The following is a 23938-nucleotide window of genomic DNA, read 5'->3' on the forward strand; positions in this document are numbered from 1 at the left end:
CCACAGCATCTAATGTCCCCATGGACCATGGCCCCTACCATGGGTAACTAATCTGAAAATATTTTTCCAGCACCAATCTACAGCTACAAATGTGTACTGATTGGTATTGCTACATCTGGAAAGGCTTTGAATGTTGGAGATCCCTGCCGTCCTTGGAACTCCAGATGAAAGCTAGGAAGGCGTTCTTTGAACTAGTTAGATGAGTAGGACTCTTGTGAGGACACAACCATCCAGTCATCTGTAATGAACCACTTGAGGCCTGAGTTAAATATTAACTTTTATTAGCAAGAGAGGTAAACACACAGTGAGAGAGTAAGCTGTAGACTTTGTATTACCTATTTATTCTGCATCATGGCATCCATATGCCCTGTACAATTGATGTTATATTCTGCTGTATTAGGCTGTTATCTGTGAGAAAAGAAATACATCTGGATCATTAATTTCCTTGAGCATCACACTTGTGCTTAGCAGGAGGGATTCTGCAGACCATGACTGTATGAGGACTTAACCCTTCCAGAGCTGTTGATACTGATATGCATTATGGGGCCAGGTTCTCACACAGAGAAAACTGGAGAATCTTTTGGTGTCAGAAAACACACCAGTATTAGAGTTTACCTGCCAGTAGAAGATTAAAGATCAATAGGAATGATCTAGTGCAGTGCTGTCCAACTGACAGCCTGCTGCCCCCTTTGGGTGGCCCCCATCTCTCTGTGACTGCTAACATTTGTGTAAGCTTTAAATGGTATCAGTACTGAGATGAACTGGCCCTGCATTATTCAAACCTCAGATTCAGGGTGTAAGCCCCTTCTTTGTTCACACCTCTTAAGCTGCTGTATTGTTCACACCTGTAAAAAAATTATTGGGATAATCATTTTGAGCCCACGTGGTCTGAAAATCAGACAAAGCGACATCATTTTGAACTAAATATGTATGGCCAGCTTTATTTGTGACTGGGAGCATGTGTCTCTATTATTGCCCACAGGTGACACAATGATATGGATACAGAATACCAGAAAATACCTTACCATAGGGGATACTGAGAATTGCCCCAGCTAAAACACTCAGTTCGCTGAGTCGCTCAAAAATGTCTTCATACTCCTAAAGGTGGCCATACACAGGCTGATACAAGCAGATCACCGTGTTGATGCAGCCCTTAGCAGTGCTACAACATTGCATTGAGTAGGTAAGAGAGCAACTTGGGAGGGGGGAATTTCTTAGACCAATAGAGGAAGCAGACCCCGCAGTTTGGTCTGCTTCCTCTATAGTTACACCACTGGTGGTCCTTGTCCTGATGGCCTATATCCAAGCAATGAGAACTAATTGTTTGGCCTCAAGGTGGGCATATGGGAGCGAAAGATCCACTCATTTGGTGTCCTCACCAAATGAGTAGATCTTTCAGTATATATCCAGATAAAGGCACAAAGCCAGAGACATGGGCCTTCTATCCACATTGCACCTTTCTTATACTCCTGGTGCCTAGTACCCAATGCAAACACGATGTGCCATATTGGGGGTAACAAAACTTGGGGCAGCAGATACATGGCATGCCAGCTAACATGCTAGAAACTGTGTTGCACCCCGCTGGGCTTTAAAAAAATAGCACTATGTTTTTAAAGGGGTGGATCGCCTTCTGCTGCTGAAACTACTGTATAAACTGGAGAGCTGCTGAATGAAAAGTTAAATAACCAACAAGCTACAAATAATAAAAATTGCAAAACGTCTCAGAATATTACTCTCTACATCATACTAAAAGTTAACTCAACAAAGTTCACCTTTTAGTTAATTTTTGGTATGTTATAGAATGCCCCGTTCCTAGCATCTTTGCAATTGGTTTTTGTTATTTATTTTTTATAGTTTTTTAATTATTTGCCTTCTTCTTCATCATATTAAAAGTTAATTTAAGGTGAACTACACGTTTAAGGGCCCAAACTCTACTAAACAATTGTACCTTCCCATCTATTTTCAGCAAATAATAGCAAAATTTCATACCAATTAATTCATTGGCAATTATCACTGTAATTAATAATTTATAATTATTAAACTTCTATTTAAACTTATGTTGACAAAGAATCCAAGAGGGGAAGCTGAAAGAAGCAGTGGCTGAGAGAATAAACAGGTGGATTACTGGCTGGGTTGGGAGTAGTTATAAGAATGTGTCGGTGCCATTTCAGGAAGAGAAGTGATAAGAAGACAAGACTCTAATGCCCGTGAGGATAAGAGGAACAGAAGCTCAGTGGCGCAATTAGTACAGCACTAGGTTGCACTGAGGCCGCAGTGAGGGACGGAGCACATTGGCAGAGTGTAGGAACAGTTATGGGAGGAGTGAGGGGAGGGGCTGCCGGGAGTACAGAAGGGGACGCAGTTTAAAGTTTCAGCACTTGTTCATTGACAGAAAACAGCTCCGGACATTACAATGAGACTTATTATACTCCGTTACAATTATTCCAGTCTGAGGGGCAAAGTATTAGGTTGCACCTGAGCCGCAGCGGGTAGGAGAGCAAGAGTGAAGCCTATTTAACAGTGCTGTTGCCCTTGTGCCATGCTCCTGGCACATAATCAGTGTGACACCGCTGGCCAGTTCCTTGGGATCAGTACTGCAAGGGGATAACATTGCTGCCTATACTAACCTCGACTCAAGTTGACACTATCGGTGCCGCATGGATCTGCCCGAGAGGCAATAAATCCTCTTCTGATCTGCACTCTCCTCTCCAGTAAGTACCAGCTGTTGTACTGTCAGGGCTGCACCCACTGGCACGTCTAGCCATGCAACTCATTCACTAGTAAGGTCAAGTCTGCAGCCTTGCTGTACAACTCTCATTTCTGCACACTAGGATGCTGGGAATCAGAGGCCAACAATAGATTCAGGGTGCCTATATGCCATGCCTGACTTAAGAATACATGTCTTGATTGACAAGAAAATAATAGCATTTTTATCATTACACTAGCTTAATAATTCTGATTCTGTCAGTAACAGTGCTGTAACTGTCAATTTATACACCTTGCATATACAGAACTGCAACGGGGGCTATAAATTAGCTTTTAGCCTAATGCCAGGGCAGTTCTCTAGCTCATTTTTTTATGTATTTGTCTTTCTGTTCTGCCTTTCTGATGTGAAATGTGGAAATGTTATCTGGTTGCTATGGTCAGTGACTCTGGCAACCTAAAACATATTTAATGTGAGAATTATTATTATTAACATTTATTTATAAAGCGCCAACATATTCCGCAGCGCTGTACAATAAGTGGGTTTCATACATTGGACATACAGAGTAACATATAAAGCAATCAATAACCGATACAAGAGGTGAAGAGAATAGATTGTATTTTATGTTTAGGGACTCTCCTATATAGTTGGCATAACTAGATATTATTGGGCAGGGTCAGAGTGGGGGGACCAGGACCCGCTGGACCAGGCGCCCCCACACCCCCCCCCCCCCCAGGGACCCCGTTGCCTGCCCAATCCCCAAGTGTGGGTACTTTATTCTTACCGCAAGCAGGTCGAGAAAGGAAGATCTACAGGCAGGGGGAGTGCTGACAGAGATCAGGTTTTTTCCCAGTGCCCCGGCTGCCCAGTCCGACCCTGTTATTGGGCTCTACAGCATAATGATTTTAGGGTTTCCCAATAAACACTGAAAGTAAGACTTTATAAGATTTTATAAACATATACTGAAACTACTTTTCTGTCAGTTCCCCACTGGGGTCCCAATACCTCCTGCCCCCCCCCCAATAGCCACAGGGCTATACCCCTGTATCTACACCAAATTATGAACATTGAATGATAAACACAAGTTATGGTTTAAGGGCTGTGGCACACGGGGATATTAGTCGCCCATGACTAATTTACCTAGTCACGGGCAACTAATCTCCCCGAACTACCGAAAATGTAAGTCGCCGGTGGGATGGCACACGCTGCGCAGGCGATTTCGGCAAAGTCACGGGCGACTAATCTCCCCGTGTGCCAGAGCCCTAAAGGAGAAGGAAAGCCATAATCACAGGAACCCCCCCTGTGATTATAATCGTTACCTGATACCCCAGTCCGGTGCTCCTGTTAGCTTAGTTTCTGTATGTTTGCTGCCTAATTGTGCAGGCAATTGTTACATATGACCTGTATCAGTCATATCTGTTGTATTAGGATCTGCTTAAATACTGACACTATCTGTATTTATAAGTTTTAAACTGAACCTGCTTTACCATGTATAAATCAGGGGATAAAGATATTTGACACCCAAAGTGTTGTAAAACTACAACTCCCAGCTAGGCCCAGACTGTCTGTGGATTATGGCAAATGCCAGAGGGGCTGCTGCAAAATGCCATTGTCAGTCACAATTTATTGTGCCTGTGTGAGGCTTTTTGGCCCTCTGTGTACTTTAAATGCCAGGGCCTATTATGTATTCCAGTCCGGACCTGCTTTCAGCATAATCTGGTGGAAATGGTGGGAGGTTGGTTGCTGGAGGGCAGTTGAAAGCATATGTGGTCCTGATAGAGGCTGACTAGCCCACACCAAAAAGTAGTACCAGTTAATCCGGGACCATAGGCGGCGTTTGTGTTTTGACTTTGCTGTTGTTTAAGAGACCCTTTGTGTTGCTGATGTTTTGCTTAAAAGGAAGATCAATCGATTAAAATATTTTTTTGTTATTTTATAGCTTGCTGTAGAGAATGTCTTTACATTAGGCACCCGGATCTCATATCCTTCCTTTGGGCTCCATTATATAGCAGATGCCAGCGCAATGTGAATTGATCCTTTATTTTATATAGCAGCAACATATTCTAAAGGATTAATATTTAAAAAGCTTATCTGCCCATGTATAGGGGCCTATGACAGGCCTTCCCAACCAATATCTGGCCAAAAATTGGCCAGATGTTGATTGGATAGGCTTGATTTTTTGTTGGATTGGGGATTGCATTAATGAGCCCTCAATGATGCTGTCCTGGCTCCCACTGTTCCTATCCCCTTCATTGCAATGTGATTGTTAGGCCCTACGCCTGGTGTGGCATCAGCCTAAGGCCAGACGATCGCATTAGCACAATATTGTCCACTTAAGGCTGATTCAAATTGAATGTTACTTAGTCACAGACAGTGGAGAGGCAGGAGACTTCAATAATGTGGACATGAAGTGGCAATGTTTGAGCATCTGTCAGTGGTACTGTACTTTGTTCATCCCTTGCTTGTCTTTAGTTTGCCACACATCTGTTATGTGGGTATTCCATGTTCTGTACAATCAGCTACACTGTATTCTGGCACTTATTGGATGCAAATGGATCAACTGGATAAAATATACTTTATTTATATCTGAACTAAAGTACAGAACCCTAATGTTGGTCAACAGAATACTGGACATTTTCTCTTTGAACCTTAACCAGTCTTTATGTTTAGCTAAATCAGTCGAAATATGTTTTGTTCTCACTGTCCTTGTGATCGTCCTTTTCGCTGCTGTCATAATAGCAATAAACAACTGGAATTAGATCTGAGTTTTTTTACATAGTAAGGCTGTGCTTGGATGTTTGGGAATTGAAATGGTAAACATTGAGATTATCAGCTTGTAGATTCTAATTCAATACAACTTCACTATATTCTATACAGTTAACCACATGGCCTGTAAGCTAGGATGCCCCAGCATTGCAGTATACATTGTTCTTCGGGAACGAGATAACTTTATACTCTTTTTATTAAAGGAATATGTAAAGGGAGCTTGCATACAAACTTTGAATATGTTATCCAGTAATTGACAGTATACATGTAACATTTCTTTCTGTAAATTTCAAGTTTTGAATGTATATCCAAAAGGTTACCTATTGTTTCTTCCAATCAGACTTACTGGTACATACAGATTTAGACCTAATGTTCTTCTGAAGAAAACCAACCCTTTGGAACTGTTCAGGTGCCTCCAGGCCCTTACACAATGGTGCGCAGGATTTGTAGCTATCAGTGGCAAAATTAAGGACCTATTTGTTCAAAAAGATAGTTTTCCACTGCTGTGGCACTGACAACACCCCTGTCACACCCCTGCAAGCACCACAGTATTTACATTTATTACCACCAGATTTTTTATCCCAGGCCCTCTGTCAACTCATACCCCCTAACCTCTTTGTTAATAATTGTGAATTGGCCTCTTTATATTGCAATTTCTTGAAACTTCTGTAATGTGTAGAAGGGGGTAATCAAATGAAATCAATATCACCCAAGCTATTGACCTGCAGAGTTATTTATGCTGTGATGCTCTCTATTATCTAAGGCCTTGTGGCATTGTGAGAGTAAGGGTGATGGAAGCTGAAGCAAAAAATCTTCGCCATTGTGGATGACTAACCTCCCCGAAATGCCATCCCACTGGAAAGAATGTCGCCTGAAGTTGCCTCGCAAAGAGGCGGCCTCTCTGATGCCGCCCCTCCGGCGATTACATTTACAGCGCCAGAGGGGCTGAATTTCCACTTTAAAAATCAAAATCAGAAATTTGGCTCTTAAAGTTACAAGGAGCAGCTTTTTGCCACCCCTGGTAACTCTGGGGGCTCGCCTCAAGGTAGCAGCGCCCCTGGGCCTATCGATCACCTGCTAAGTCAGAGTCCACAAAGAGGGAGAGCAATGTGCTCCCTCCCCTTATATAGACCAAGGGCAGGATACAGTCACTAGATTCCTGGGAATCCTCTCTCTCACAGGGCATAGGTGACAGCAGTCAGGACCTTCTGAGCCTGTAGGGGAATAATCTCTAACCTCAGACCCCAGACAAGTAATCCTCCACCAGCCTGGAGAACTATTCTACTAAGCCTCACAATTCCCTCTTCTTTTTTTCCTGAGCTGCCCTGAGAAGTGTACATTCACAGTAGAGAAAAATCAGAACTTGGCGACCCCAGTGATTAACCCTTTCCTTGCCTTCAATCTATTAGTAAACACTAATTTGGTAAAAGAAATTTATATTCATTCAGGAAATGGTAGACCTGTTTAAGGGATATTTTACCTTAACACATGTATTTATTACCTAAATCACTTAAGAGGAGACATTAAATATCTGTACATGCCTGTTTGTAGTCACCATTTTTTCTAACCTCAGATATGGTTGGTTACTGTTCACATGGCCTGGAGATGTCGCTACCATAAATAGTCAAACAATGACAGGGCGTAGAGTCATAGCACATACCAACTACCTTTTCAACAAATCGGTGACTAGAATAACCATCTCTTATGCTAAAGTTTTGTCATCGAGCCTTCTGTTTAAAAAGCTCAGGATGCCTGCTAACAACTTAACTTTCCAGAAGGCAAGAGGGTATATTTACTTACCTTGACGCAGTGTGCAAAGTGCAATTTTAAGCACAATTGCCATGTTTCTTTTTCTACAATGCACAGTTTGGACATAAATTATAACTGTTATTGCCATATTTCATTTGTATAGTGACAGAGTACATAAATATGGTTGCTGTTATAAAGGACCCTTTACTAACCGTTGGATTTTTTCTAGATTCGGATATTTAGCACTAAAAGTCACAGAAATACAAGTTGCGACTTTCTAGAGATTTGCTATGCATCAATACAGATAAAAATCCAAATAGGTCAATTTGCCAGCTAAAACTTGTCAAGATCATGTAGAAGTCAATGGCAGATGTCCCTTCCCTGCAGGATCTTTCTTTTGCTTCAAAACGTTAGAGGATTTTCTTGCTGTTTTTTTCTGCGACAATTCGAAAATGTAGAAAAGTCGCACTTTTGCAACTTTTCTGAACTTTTTCCTGCATGGACTTTTTTGGTTCAGACTTTTTTGAAAGGTCAGACATTCTTGGAAATTAGTTTATTTTAATTTTTTAAAAGAAAAAAAATGAGATATGTTAAAGTTTAAGTAAATTTCCCTTAAAGTATTAGCTCCACAAACCTTAGATTTTATTATTGTAAATGCATTTGATCAGCTAATTGTTCATTGGTCACCATTGGTTACTTCACAAACAAACAGGGATCATGTACAAAACCTGTAGAACTTGGTGCCTATCACTATTATTGTGGGCATGTAAGTCTCCTAACTTACAGTAGCTTTATTTGGCATGACTAGATCCAGTGAAGAACTTGCTAGTCTTGACAGAGAACATAGCATTCTGTAATATGGGAGTAGTCAGAATGGTGTTGTGCTAAGTGACATAGCAGGAATACTCACTGTGATAGACTGCACCACTGTCATCACTCATCTATTCAATGTCCAGTGATGATGATGATTGGTCAGAATCAGACAAGGGCAGCTATTACTCTGCATTAGTTGTAGTTCTATGCCCTGGGTCCTTTTGGAATCTAGTAAGGAGTATGTCATTGACAATTGGCATTCCATCTGCAGCGTTTTGCAGCTAGTGTTTCATCTGACACTTGGTTGTCTCATCTCATTAGCCTGAAGGGCACTTTTGGAGGCTACAAAAAGCAAGTCTCTGCAAAAGCAGACACTGTGCTAGATAGGTGTCGGACTAACTGACATTTTTTGTTTTGTTTTTGCTTGTTTTGAGTTACTTCGAATTAGGTCATTTTTAAGTCTGAGTCAAAGTCTGTGACTTTTTAAGTAGAATTATGGGAATAAGTAAGTACATATTTTTACAATTGTTTTCCATATTGTTGGCCTGGTAGGAAAATAGAAAAGTCCTCTCCCATGGATACACTTTTCTATGCATCTTTTGTTGGAATTTAATGCAGTCAACATGTTCTAAAGTATGGCAGAGTTGCCAGCTGCAAAGTTTAGTTGTGCTACATTTTGTCTGAGGCTTCACCTGGTACTGACTTTCAGCGTACATGCTTTCGGTTGGGATCACCATCATGGAGTCTTAGACAGCATTTCTTGTGACAAAACACAAGCAGATCTGCATTTGGTGCAATTTTTGAAAGTCGGGTTGATGTCAAATGGGAGGGTTTATGGTTGCGTATGCTGCCTTTTTTGCAGCCAGCTTCCAGCTTCCAGGGCTGTCTTTGCAAATTTGGCATAGCTGACAAATATGGAATAGTAGTTGAGCTGTACGGAGAGACGTACATCTAGAACAAACAGTATATGGAGACAAAGAAGTGTGGCAGAAATATCATAGCCATGCATTTGGAGCATTTTCATGTGAAGCTGGAGTAGGGGATGGCATTATAATATATATCTATCTGCATAGGTTTCCCAAGCACTTACCTACACGTTTTAAAATTATATTACACAGAATATATAGGTATCATGAGATAATGCTCTGCCCAATATATATATTATAAAGAATAAGAAAATCAGCATTGCTGTATTTTTGTCATCTATAAAAAGTGTTTACCCACAGGCACTTCTTGCTTTGCAACAATACATATATGACCCAAAGATTGTAGACAGATGTTGATAAAGTATCTTCTTAAATGGGTGGCAATTGGTGTAATTTACATTAAATACATTTATTTATAATAAATGTATGTAATGTCATTGCCAGCCCACAAATCTAATATCTGTATGTGTGGCTTGGCCTAAAATAATTATGTAAAATGTTAGCATCCTGTTTGAAATGACTACACAGATACTGCAAGCTGGTTTAAAATATATATAGATATTAATGTTTTCAGATCTTAGATTAAATGTTTCTTTGCAAAGTTCAATTTAGATAGAGTAGGACACAGCTGTATCAGTTTTCATCTGAAGCATTTTTTGTTTTTTGTTACAAACATCTAAGAATGGATCTAGTTTGGGGCCACAGTGTATTAACTTTACTGCCAACCGGAAGTCATTATTTCTCCCTATAAAGCCTCCACCTACCAATTCTAGTGAAATATTTAAGGAGTAATTATTTCTGGCAATGTATCTCACTAATGATAATTTTAAAGGGCAGGTTTGTATTCTATCGGGAAAAAAAAGTGACTAGTTTTTAAGTGGGGTTCTTCTGCCCTTGGTTTCCCCTGCAATACATAAATAAATGCAAATGCTACGCTGAGTGTAAAATCACTTGCACTCATACACATGCCTTTCACCTAATGCCAAAGTGCCAGTTCACCTGCATGGTGCCCACAACAGAGCCTTGGAATACCACCTGCTTAAAGAAGATGTTACTTTCATGTTCCCTAAGCATATTGTTTCTTAAGATGGCCATACATGTAGCAATTTCGATCTTTTGTGCGACCATCGTTCCCACCCTCCACTTACGTTCAGGACTGAATCGTCAGATATGGAGGTAGAAACAATAGAAATTCTACCTCCTTCTGCCGATTCAGCCCTGAATGTAGATTTTGCTCTGGTGCCTTCAATGGCGCCCAATCAAAATCGAGCCGCCATACACACACACCGAATATCGTACAAAACGTGGTTTTGTACAATATCATCCGTGCGTGTATGGCCAGCTTTAACCTTGGGTCCCCAGATGTTACTGCACTAGAAATCTCGGCATTTCTTTTATAATCAATGGTTAAAGCTGGGAGAATAGGGCCTTAGTGTGTTGCGCCTAAAAATGCAACTGAGCTGCACCTCGTGAACTGCACGCTAATACTGTTATTGATGCCATTTGTTTCAGTATGTCAGAAATATCACCTTTCAAATATAGCCTGCACCGGTAAATCACATGCACGTTGGGATGCACTCTATTTAGCAGGTGTGAACATTGCACAGGACTCAAAACAATAACAGTTACCAAATCCAAGGCATGGTTAGTGCAATGGTTTAATACTGCTGCCTTGCAAAGTTGGGATCATCATGTCATTCCAGTCAGGTAACTACTGTATCTGCTGGGAGTTTGCATTTTCTTCACCTGGCTGTGTGAGTTTCATCCTACACTACAAAAGCATACAGGCAGATTAACTGGCTCCTGATAAAATTGATCCTAGAGTGTGTGAATGATTTACTGATAATGATGCACATGATGTATAATCATTGTAAAGTACTGCAAAATGTGATTGCACTGTATAAACAGAGAGTAATAAAGGCAGCATTCTATTTACTGTAGCTGTATAAAAGCAAATATGCAACGTTCTGTGCACAAAATCAAATAATACCCTGTTCTTTCACTGAGAATTAAAGGCATGATAAACACTACTTAGGAATTGCATATATTTTCACAGGAAATCTCAACATGGTACAAATAATATTTTATATGTAATTCTTCTTAAAACAGGGAAATCAGAAATTCCTGCTAAGTATTAGAATAAGTATCTGTAGTAATAAGTCAAATCAACTGGACTTGCAGTGTTTTTCTTGAAGACGTTTCGCCAGTCATCCAACTGGCTTTCTCAATTCATTCTGAATTGAGAAAGCCAGTTGGAGGACTGGTGAGAACAGAGTTCTCCCTTTCATAAATATGCCTCTTAAAATCTATACAAGTTATTAGGAAGCTGTGCAGTTTGGTGCAATTTACCTCTGACCAGTGGGTTAACTACCATACAGCAGAACTTGAGCCCACTGGGAGGCCGAGATAAAAAAAAAGAGGCCCAGAATGGTTGTAGCGGGTCCCATCCAACATTTTCCTGCTTGTCTTCCTGCCACCTAACAAGAATGGGCATGTGCCACCACCTATAACCAGTCTATTGCATGAAAGAACCCATAGGGGCACATTTACTAACCCACGAACGGGCCGAATGTGTCCGATTGCGTTTTTTTCGTAATGATCGGTAATTTTGCGATTTTTTTCGGCGTCTTTACGACTTTTTCGTATTTTTTGCGATTTTTTCGGCGTCTTTACGATTTTTGCGTAAAAACACGAGTTTTTCGGTGTCTTTACGATTTTTGCGTAAAAACGCGAGTTTTTCGTAGCCATTACGAAAGTTGCGCAAAGTCGCAATTTTTTCGTAGCGTTAAAACTCGCGCGAAACGTCGCGCCTTTTAAGTTTTAACGCTACGAAAAAGGCGCGACTTTGCGCGCAAGTGTTAACGCTACGAAAAAATCGCGACTTTGCGCAACTTTCGTAATGGCTACGAAAAACTCGCGTTTTTACGCAAAAATCGTAAAGACGCCGAAAAAATCGCAAAAAATACGAAAAAGTCGCAAAATGTTCGTTTCCAATCGGAATTTTTCCAATCCGGATTCGAAATCGTGTCTTAGTAAATCAGCCCCATAGTGTCATAGTAGATGAGGTTAAAAAAAGACATGTACACAGGGTTGGACTGGGGGATGCAGGGCCCACCGGTGCTGCCGCCCCAGGGACCCCCCTCCCCATGGACTCCCTCAGTGCCCCCCCCACCTGCCTGCCCAACCCTCTCCCCCAAGCACACATACTTTATTCTTATCTTAGGAGCGGGAGATCTGCAGGCCAGGGGAACGCTGGCAAAAAAATTCTAGTTAATAAATGTAAATTGCGAATGAAGAGGTGCCCCCTGACTCATTTTAAATGTGTTGCTGGGTCTTCCTCTTCCAGTTCCTACTAACATAGCCACATTCAGTTGTAACTGTAGGAAAGGCATTAATTAAAATATTTTATCTTTATTATTTATCTTGGTAGGCATTGCATTTTATGAAATGCACCTACAAAAGTATTTTGCATATAGCAATATTTGTGTTAGGCCATGCCAAATTTTTGACCATTCCCATTGACCACACCCACTCAATGTCACTGCCACAAAGTTTCTGTTTGTAAAACAACTGCAGAATACAAAAGCAGAATCGAGGGGTGAGTAAGCAAAAAAAAAAGTTGTAGGCGGGTAGAGTGTACAGGGCCTACATTTCCCTTTTTTAAAATCATAATTGTTGTGATTTTAAAATATCTCTTTCAGTTCTCTGTTATCTCCACTCTGTTCTTCTAGCTGGATGTCACCTTTAGCTTGCCAGGGAATATTGCAATGGCACAGCTACAACACACAGCAGTAATTTGTGTGCTAAAGTAATTGACAGTAATTAGGGTGTGTGTGGGATGTAGTCAGAGGCCAATGGGTACAGCAAAAACAAGGGCAGACTGTAGTTGAGATAATGAAATTTTGAACAGAGAAGCCTGGAGTTAATGTCAGACATGAAACCTACATTGGTGAAACTTTGCCAAATGTTCACAGACAACCCCCCTCCTAAAACACTGTGGTAGATTTTTTATTAGGTCTACTTTTATCGAGCATGCCTGCCCAGAAGAACAGCCCCATTTCACTGCTTGCGGCCGCCATTTTAACTCCTGCTGCTTCACTTCCTCTCGGCTTCTGCTCCTTATTGCTCATGCGTCTCCCTATGACCGGAACATCATTGCTATACAGGGGAAGAGAAAAAGCATTTCTGCGCATGCTCAGGGAACCTAGAAGATTAACAGCACATGCGTGTGCCCTAAATCAGATTATATCTGCAGTACAAAGCAAAGAGACTCTACAGAACAGCTTTTTACTTTTAAAAAAAAAATGATTATTCGTTCTGAAAACCTGAGAAAGCTAAATCAGAAATCACTAGCAGTAAGTACATTTAAATGTCATGGCCAGTAATGAGAGCTTTTTTTGTTATTTGACTTTCCTTCTCCTTTAAATGGAATATAAGCCCCTTGAATTTATTTATTGGTCAACATAATCAAAGTCATGTCCTAAGAACTATTGCAGTTTATTTTTTAATTTTGCTTACATCTTAGCTCTCTCTGCAGTAAAGCATGAAATATTATAGCAATAGTCAGTGTGTTGTGTAAGTGTTAGATTGCCAACAGGACTCAGGGGAATTACAGAATTATCTGTGCTGTACTGGAAAGGCTGAGGAACAGAGAGCACATTATTCACTGACGTTTCTCACTGAACATACCTCCTGTTTGTCTAAATTTAGTGCAGTGTTTAGCTATATGATAATAATAAAAAGGTACATTTAATTTCCCAAGACGTGTGACATTCACTACCTCAACAATTTGTATCCTACAACACTGTGTAAAAAAAGTTATTAGTACTGTATAGGTGGTATGTGTGACAGTCTGTAAAGTCCTAACACAAGTACAAACCAAACATCTTACCTATTGTCTTATGGTTTGTTTCTGTTTCCATGCTTCTAGTGACGCATGTGAACTCTTTTGATGTCACATCAATAGTTAAAGAGGCACAGATAAGATTAATATATGTATTTAAAACTGTGAAACACAAACCCTTTGGAGCACTTCATATGTAAGAGTGCTGCCAAAATTGTCATATTCCTTACATTTAAGGGTGCAGAAAATTTGTAGTAGCTAAGTTAACATTTATTTTAACTTTTAGTATGTAATAAATGGACCTATTCTAAAGGGATTCTGTTGTGATTTTATGGTGTACTTTTTATTTCTAAATTACACTGTTTACATAGCAAATAATTCACTTATAATTCACAAATTCTTTTTTTAGTTGTAATATTGGTGAGTCAGCAGCCTTCTCAGTGCATTGTGCTTGAGTCTGAGCTTTCTCCTACTCCCACGTAACTGGAGGAGTCCCAAGCCGGACTTGGATTTCTTACTATTGAAGGCTATTCTGATATCTACTAGGAACTGCTATCTTGCTACCTTCCCATTGTTCTGCTGATTGCCTGCTGGGAGGGGGGTGATATCAATCCAACTTGCAGCTCAGCAGTAAAGTGTGATTGAAGTTTATCAGAGCACAAGTCACATGGCTGTGGCACCCTGGGAAATGAAGAATATGGATAGCCCAATGTGACATTTCAAAATGAAATATAAAAAAATCTGTTTGAAAAATCTGTTGAAAAATTGATTTCAATGAAGGATTCTGCTGGAGTAGCTCTATTAACTGATGCGTTTTGAAAACAAACATGTTTTCCCCATGACATTTCAGTGGGTTTTTATTATCTGTTTTTGGATTATTAGGGCCATCTGCAGCTGAAAATGCTTGCTGGCACAGTATGGACTGTGATTTTAAAAAACACCTAATGAGACAATGAACCTTACCTTTTTGAAAGGTGCACTTTTAGTTGGATATTTACTCACAACAGTGAGGTTTCCATTTTTTTGCAATGGAATAAGGTGAGGGTGGAGTTGCATTACTTGTCAACCTAGGGGATGTTGGGAAATGGTTAGACGAAGAATGATGGTTGTCATTTAGTCTGTGGAATCAGGTATGCTTGTTTAAAAAAATCATCTATATTTACTTTTAGAAGTTCATTCTTTGATAAGACATATTTTTACTTAAATCAAACTGAATGAGCTTGTGTTAAAAAGTTAGTATATTTTCTCTTTAGGCTAATGCCCCACAGAGACATTAGTCACCCGCAATAAACCTCTGCTATCGTGGGCCACTAATTTCTCTAAAATGCCTTTCCACTGGCAACAGAGGGAATCACCGGTGAAAAGGCCTACACGTATAATGGTTCCATTCCGTGTAGAATTCCTGGATCTACAGTAAGAGAGCAGGAACTTGTATTCTGGATGGAGCAGTTAATGAGTGTATGTCAGACAGCTACTCTTGACATTCTTCTATGGAAGATTCTGCACCCTGATTTTTAGAGTATTTCATGGATAAAAAAGCCCTTTAGTTTGGGAGAAGTTGATAAAAGGATATCTTTCCCACAAAGTGGCTATTCCCCGCTTAATAAATACATGTGTTGTGTCCCTAGTAGTTAATATATTTTGAAAGTGATCTGAAACTTGCATGTGGCTGAACAGCTAATGGTTTCCTTCAAATGATTAACTAGTTTATGTGTCATACCGTATGGCTATCAATGGTTCAGTTAATATTTGGCATTCTGAAGTTCCCTGAATGTGGTTTTTACATTCGTTACTGGGATGAAACTGCTGTTGTTTGTCTTATTGACATTTAAATTGCAAAAAAAGAACACTGGCGATCTGTTTTAAAAGGGTGTATTTCAGCATGCCCCTTGTTATAACAGGCAAGTTTATCGCTTGAAAAAAGTCTGAGCAGAGGTGGAATATATTGATCAACCTTGCACATTAACCCTGGCCCGTTTTTAGGGCCAGTACATTTTACGTTGACGAAAGCACTTAAGAATACAGATGGCATAGGAATATAGTTAAGTACACAATAAATGTCTGTGTTTGGCTGAAAAATGATGCAACTAATGCTACACAGGCCAATAAAATTGTAATAAATGTTGTTCTGTGTCTATATTTTATAATAAACATATTTCCACAAGATGTTTGCCCTCTTCTACCACTCTTCCAATATACTCTTTCATTTTTTCTTTCAGTCTGTTTTGATGTCTCTGCACAGATCATTCCTAACCCTTTGAGCTCATGTCCAAAGACACTTTGGCTAATGCCATGCGGGCTGATTCTCAGCTGTCTGTTTCCCCGGGTGCAGGGACACTGAGCAGATTTTAGTACAGAAAAGTGCACGTTTGCATTTTGCTCTGAAATCCACTCTGTGTATGTATGTATAACTTTATTTATAAAGCGCCACAAAGGTACGCAACGCTGTACAATCTTACAAAATACAAAATTACACACAGGGAGGACAAGTGATATAATAAATAAATACAATAAATATATATAAGTGCCATGTGGTATGAGACACAGTAGGAAGGAGGTCCCTGCCCCGTAGAGCTTACAATCTAAGTGGTTGTGTAACATACAGGCACAAACTGGAAGGTTAGAGTGCACCAGGTATGGGCATTTGCCCTTAAGCGCAGGACTGGGCAAAATAATGTTTTAGTGCTCCAGAAGGTAACAGCTGAGCTTTTTCTTAAAGAGAGTGGGTGAGTTTTTCCTACGGAGGGATTCAGGGATAGAGTTCCAGAGGTAAGGAGCAGCGAGATAGAAAGGTTTAAGAACGAGAGAGCACAGTGGGTGTGGATGGTGTAAAAAGACGGAGGCTCTGAGAGGAGCGGAGGAGACGACCAGGAACATGCAGGGAGATCAGTGATGAAATGTAGTGAGGAGCAGAGGAGTGAAGGGCTTTGAATGTTAGCAGAAGGATTTTGTAAGCTATCCTTTGCTTAACAGGTAACCATGCAAGAGAGCTTAAGTGAGGCGGAACAGGTTCCCTCTTCGGAGAGCAGGAGGATCCTTGCAGCAGAGTTTAAAATTGATTGCAGGGGAGAGAGGTAGGAGTCTGGGAGGCCGGTTAGTAGGAGATTGCAGTAATGTAAGCGGGAAAGGATAAGGGCATAGATTAGTGTTTTAGCTGTTACTTGTGAAAGAAAGGGGCGTATCTTTTTTTGGCTGCGCCTGGTCCAAACAATGACTCTGGGTGCAGGCACAGGGAAAGGCTAATGCCAGCGTAGGGGCTGATTCTCAGCTTGCATTTATCCACAGGCCAAGAATCAACCCCGGGTAGCATTACCCTTAGTCACTGGTGGCCTTTGTGTCATATTAGAACTGTGTAAATATAATCCACGGATGAACTGAAATGTTTAAAGGAATACTGTCATGGGAACATATTTTTTTTTTCAAAACACATTAGTTAATAAAGCTTCTTCAGCAGAATCCTGCATTTAAATTAATTTTTTAAAAGTGCAAACAGATTTTTTTTTTATAATTAATTTTGAAATTTCACATGGGGCTAGCCATATTCTTCATTTTCCATGGTGCCGCAGCCATGTGACTTGATAAACTTCAGTCACAATTTACAACTTTACTGCAAGTTAGAGTGATATGAACCCCTTCCCTTTCCCCCCGAGTAGCTGATCAGCAGAATAATGGCAAGGTAGCAAGATAGCATCTCCCAGTAGCACTCAATAGTAAGAAATCCTAGTTTGGCTTGGGACCTTTCCAGTTACATGGAAGTAGGAGAAACAATAGGTTACCTTAAAGCAGTACTAATGTGTAGCACTGGATCTTTCAATATAAAATTATTATATAGAAATTATATAAATAAAATTAAAATGGTAGAGTGAATTATTTGCTATATAAACAGTGTAATTTAGAAATAAAAACTATACCACAAAAGTCATGAGAGTATCCCTTTAATGGAAATGAGGCATTTGTAGCACCTGTCCGTAGCAACTATATCTTAAAGGGTGAGAGCAGACAATGAAAATGTCTTTTAGGTTAAAGGTGATTTACATTTGTTTGTGTAGGTGGTCATATTTAAAAATGTAGGCATTTTCAGGGGCAGACACAGAACAGTCCATGTCTAAATTAATAACAGAGGGAAGCTATGCCTTTAGTTGCTCTATTCTACTCTTACTACAGTATAACTTATTAACTCCCAGGTCATCTCTATACTAAGTGGAAAAGTAAGAAATTTTGGAAACAAGTTTATTCAAATTTTAAAATAAAAAGATGTGTAATGTTAAGATGTTAAGAGCTATTCCCCAGTTATTTTCACACACACATACCACACAGGTCTTTAGCAACGTAGGTCTTGATGCACACATTTGATCCATGTGCATATTCTGATGCAAGTCCCTGAGTTGTGATTCACTGCTGTTTTGTGACATCAGCGTGTATTCAGATGCATTTTACACTTTTTTTACCAGTTTAAAAGCCATTTCAAATGTACACTCATTGCCCAAGGTGGCTGTGGTATACAGTTCCTGATGCTATATTCCCTAAAATGCTGTTCTGGTTTCTGACTCTGTGCCTGTTCCTGAATTGATTGTTTCCTGCCTTCCCTGTCCCCTAGCTTGTTTTGACCACAATTCTGTCTGGCCCTTTTCTGCACTTAAAATCATACTTTCCTTTGTGTTTGGGTCCCCTGTAGATCTACAGCAAAAAGTTTCAGGACCCAAAAAAGCATTAGTGAAGGCTGGTTCTGGCAGGGGGTCTCCTGCCTAAGAGTGTGATCTCCTAAACAGTCCCCAGGGTTCCTGCTTCACAAATTGTTTTTGGGTTTATGGGTTTATGAGGTTAAAAACTCAAACAAAGTCTTCCTGTTCTAGGATATTATAATCAAACAAGTTGGTTTGAAAAATATCCTGCCCCATATGTATTTACAAAACAGTAGAACTCCCACTACTTTTTGCTCCAGGTTGCCAGTTTGCCTTGCTGCTTTGCCCTCTTGTTGCTTAGTTTGCTTAGTATGTAATCAGCAATAAGATCATCATCACTGCTGTGTGCGCATAATGCAGTCACTGTATGCAAGGAAGGAAGAATCATAAGCCAGATTCACAGAGAGTTTCATCAGAACATAGGAGCCTTGGTGGTTCTAAAAAAAAAAAAGTAGTTTCATGGACTGGGACAGGCAGAGATTTCAGGACACAACAGTACAGCAGTACAACAGTACAGTTTAATACTGGAGCTCTGATGACCATTGTAGTGTTTTGTAGATGTAATGGAGTCTGTGAAATGATATGCAGGCATAAAGATGAATAAGCAGTGGTGTACAGTAGGGAGTGTATATGTACTGGATGAAAAAAAAAATATTTACTTCAGCATAGCTATGAATTGTGTGTATCGCACTTTAAGGCTGTGCAATGTTCTGAATATGGATGCTGTGCAAATGCACTGCTGGCATGTTTTTTGAATTCTGAGATAATTGGTTGCTGTGTTATATTCTACAGAGGTACACAGGCTGTACATAGTTCTGCTAGCACACTCTGGGGTGTATTATGAAGTGGGGTGTGTTAAATGTATTAGGGGGAAAATTAGCTATGTATATTGGCACAACATGAAATAACTGGCACTGCCATCTTGATGTATTAAGAGACATGAGACTCCCAAGTGCTAGGGTGAAGCAATCAGAAGCATAAAGCATTTATTTTGTACCAGTGCTTATGGATCTCTAGTTATGCCAGTGTCAGTGTCAGTTAGCAATGTCAGTGTCAGTATAATCAAAACTCATATAAGAAGGGTAAAGAATGAATTCACAGCTCATGATGCTTTAAACCAGAGATGCAGTTATGACCCCCACATTGCATTTTATGAATGCGACATGTCATTAGCTAAATTAGCTCATTTATGTCTGCAGGCACAATGGGAAACTTGCGCTGGTTTAGTTACACCTAAAACCATTTCCATTAAAGGTATTTGTGTCAAAATGTGCTTTTCACATTTTGGTATAGTTGAGCTTGGCTTTGCTCTGACTTTCCTGCCTTCTGTTCTTAATTGGGCGATTCTGCACCTATTGACGCATAGGATGTCAAATGAGCCCTGTTATCCATCAGTGAGCAAATCGAACAGATGAGTGGGGTGCCCCCTGTACAACTGATTCCTGCACATTGGAATGACAGGCAGTCAGTACACACCCATATATAAATTGCAGTTCATTTTCAGGACTTAATCTACAAAGTAGCTTTTAGGCAGCACCACAGAAACAGATACAGTAACATATAATGCTAGGAATTAAAGGATATATTCAGTATAGTCTGTTACAGGCATTTTGCTTCTTAGCTTATGTTATTACACTATGATTTGCTCTGGCTTGTCTGGTTTGTTTGACATCACTGGGTAACCATAGTAATACAGTTAAGTTGTTGGGAACGGATAAAAATCCAGTTCAACCTGTTGACCCATAAGCCCTTGCTATATTAAAGCTCACGTTTTTTTCCTAAAATAATTAAAGAAAAAATACCATTTCAAGGAGCAGGGCTTATATTTTATTAATGTTCTCTCAAACACAAAATAATATAAAAGGATATCTTCTTCTGTACACAGAATTTAGATGTATACACGGGTGTTGCCTATTTGCTTGCTACTGCTGAGTTTATTTCTAAATGCCGATACTTTATAACATTGGTCCTGGAGTTTGGTTCTGACCAAGGCAGTATCTGTGTGTGAAGTTGACCTTCATACATATTGGATTTCCTGTGGTAGGGAAATTAAAGGAGCAGTATAAGCTCGTTTTCCACTGAATGTACATTTTTGTATATTGTTTTTATCATGATATATATATATGTTTTTGTTTTTTTGTGCACTAAACAGGGCAAAATCTGAATGAAAAATTAGTCACATTGATCTTGTTTGCAGGGGCACGATCAAATCATGACTGAGAAGCCATTTCTATAAACAAACCGCTCCCTCCCTCTAGCTGCAATTTGTGTTAGGGTTTGAGATAAGGAGCAGCTCATTATATAAAATATTAACTAATTATTAATTAATATTTCCTAAAATTATTGGCAGAATTGCCCAGCACATGCCCTATTTATTAATCGTATGTTAAAGAGGTGGTATATTGTTCCTTTAAAGTTCTCCCAAAGTAGGAACAGGGTTGGACTGGGGGGTGCAGGGCCCACCGGGGCTACCGACCCAGAGGCCCCCCCAACCCCCAAGGTGCCCCCACTGGCCGTGCCCCCCGCCGCGCCACCTCCCGACGTCCTTCTCGAGAGCGCATAAGTGAAACGCGTCAGGGGAGGACACCGGCGGCCGTGGGAGCGGCAACAGGCATCAGGTCTGGGCCCAATCTGACCCTGAGTAAATTATTATAAATTATTAGACATGTTCTCTTAAGTGCTATGTTTAGGGGTACAACTGTATATTTACATGATGCAATTTACCTTTTTATATTCAATTATCAATTGTATTAATATTTATAGATGTGCTAAAATAGTACAGTTCTCTTGTTCCCTGACTACAGTTACATAGTTAAATATTTAATTTGGGTTATAAATGTCCATTGATCCCTAGTGCATTTAGTGGACATAAGGAATGGAGATCCAAAGGCACTTTGGAAAAAAGATCTCATACATACATAATTTTAACTCAACAATGGATGTTCTCTTTTTAAAGATCATTAACCATTCAAAAATGAATATTATTCTTTGAAATGACATGGAAGTTTTTTCCCATGACATGTAAAAAGAGGAAATTACACCACAATCTTATAAACGGTACATTTACAAGTAACATTCCATTTCGAAGAATTATATTTACAAAGCATGATATGTTTATTCTTAAGTTCATTTAATATAACTTTAAAGGATTTTAAGGTTCAAGTGTGCTGTATGTATTGTCTTAAGTTTCATCTGTTCCATTAAGAAGCAAATAAGGATAACAAATGCAATATAATCAGGAACTCTACTGATATTGGATAGCTACATAGCCAATATACTGCTTCCCATAAAAACATCTCAAGACAAGCCAAGGCATTTTCAGTAGAATAAAATAGGCAAATATGAGCTGTATACCTTGTTTTCAACATGGTTTAAATGTATAGGGCTTGTGCTGAACATACTTTTTACCTATTGGGCCCGATTCACTAAAGTGCGATTTAACGTGCGCTATTTTTAGCGTGCGTTAAAAATTTTATTGCGTCTTAATTTTCACGACTTTTCGCACAATTCACTATAAGCATACTCGCGCTATTTTACGCGCGGTATTTCATGCGATAATTTTGTCGCAATAAATAGCGTGCACGGTATTTTACGCATGCACGCTATTTATCGTATGCGCTAATTGTCGCGACATTACGCACGCAACAATCGGCAGCATAAAACTGGCGACATTTTGCCCTGGGAGAGCACAGAGTGCTAGAGAGGTGCTGTATAAAAGTTTATTTGCCAAAAAAACCCCCAAAAAACAATAAAAATATAAGTAAGAAAAAAAAAGAAGTGCTAGAGATAATAAAATGGGGGGGGGGGGGCATTTAAGAATATTTAGCCAAATACTTAGGGGTCCGTTTGCAAAAGTGGCTTAAATTAAGTGGGAGATTTTTAGACACAGAATAAATGGCGAATATGTTATGGGCACTTTATTAAACGGGGACAAATATAATATTGCAATTATTCTGGCAACAAAACATTGGATTGGCAGTTATCACACTCGCCAGAAAATACGCTACGTACTAATTAACGCAAGTTTTACTATTTAGCAAAATGGGCTAAAGACAAAATTGTTGGCAGAATATTTGCAAACATTTAACCCATATAGCATATTGATGCTGTTACTGATAAATGTAAGAGTGTAGGGGAAACTACATGAAAGTATAGAATACCAAATCAAGGAAGGAAAAATAATGAGACATTACTCAGTTTAAAAGTAGAAAACTAAAAACTTTTACTTAATATAATAAAATAAAAAAGGGGGGGAAAAAAAACTTAGGGCTTGCTGCCCTTGAGTTCTCGCATGTCCCTCCTGAGTTCGGCTACTTCCCCCCGGAGCTGGGCCAGCTCGGCCTTCATGTTGGCCAGGTCCTCCTGCACTGATGGTCCCTCGTGCGCAGGAGAACCTGGTGCCCAGTGCTTGGCCTGGGGGGAGTCCGGGGCCTGGGGGGAGAACTCAAGGGCCTGGGTGGGGGGAAACTGGGGGAGGAATCAAGGGGGGGTGTCCGGGGCCTCGGGGGCCTCTGGGGCATATTTGGCCTCTGGGGCCTCTTGTCCTTGGGCCTCTGGGGCCTCTTGTCCTGGGGCCGGAGGAGGTCGGGCCTCTGGGGCCGCTGGTCTGGCCTCTGGGGCCGCTGGTCTGGCCTCTGGGGCCGCTGGTCGGGCCTCGGGGGCCGCTGGTCTGGCCTCTGGGGCCGCTGATCGGGCCTCGGGGGCCGCTGGTCTGGCCTCGGGGGCCGCAGGTCGGGCCTCGGGGGCCAGTGGAGCCTGCTGGGCCACAGGAGCCTGGAGGGCCTGGGGTTGGGCCTGGGGAGGTGGCGCCAGCTGAAGTTCTGTGAGATAGTATTGCAAGATGTTATTTTGTGTAATATATTATATATATATTGTGGGGGTTCACTCGCTGGTAGGCTGCAAATGAGGCAACTGCACACACCAAGACCGGTGTAAGGGCTTCCTGCCCGCGTTTATTTTTCAGCGGTTGCAGAAGTTTCCCCTCGCAGGGGGTATAAAACAAGAATTGGAACAGAAATATCAAGCCTCCTGGCTAACACAAAAATAAATGCTTCTCTTTCTCCTGAAGCTGAGCAAATCCAGCAGCGTGTCTCTCTCACACACACACAGGCTCATCAGCCCCCTGCACAGCTTCAGGTGTACTACAAATAGGCCTAGGGCCTCCTGAAAACCTGGCCTATGGATTTGGGAATCCACCCACCCTGCTCTTGTGGATTCCCCGTAAGACCAGCCCCGGATCAACAATTTAAAAAACTGCAGAGAAACAAAGGGTTTCTATGCCCCAAAACACTGCTGGTCTCACCTCAGTAAAAATGTCTGAGAATCCGTGGCCCAACATACCTGTTGTCAATCACTTTTCCCCAGGAAACCGGGGACCTTTTTGTCACCATACCACAATATATACATTCATACACCATCATAAATAACGGGGCCCCTCACAACAACATTTTTTGGG

At 40.5% G+C, this 23938-nt stretch overlaps 1 protein-coding gene across 1 annotated transcript in view; it reads left to right on the forward strand.

The window, feature by feature from the left end:
- Positions 1-2327: 2327 nt before the first annotated feature.
- The window catches only part of pde4c (phosphodiesterase 4C), a 287821-nt gene continuing 266210 nt past the window's right edge, over positions 2328-23938 (forward strand). Inside the window, exon 1 of the mRNA XM_004910983.2 lies at positions 2328-2711. The gene's annotated coding sequence lies outside the window, so the exon portion shown is untranslated. The remainder of the gene's footprint in view (positions 2712-23938) is intronic.

Source organism: Xenopus tropicalis, chromosome 1 (assembly GCF_000004195.4).
Source record: "Xenopus tropicalis strain Nigerian chromosome 1, UCB_Xtro_10.0, whole genome shotgun sequence".
In the NCBI taxonomy this organism is placed as follows: domain Eukaryota; kingdom Metazoa; phylum Chordata; class Amphibia; order Anura; family Pipidae; genus Xenopus; species Xenopus tropicalis.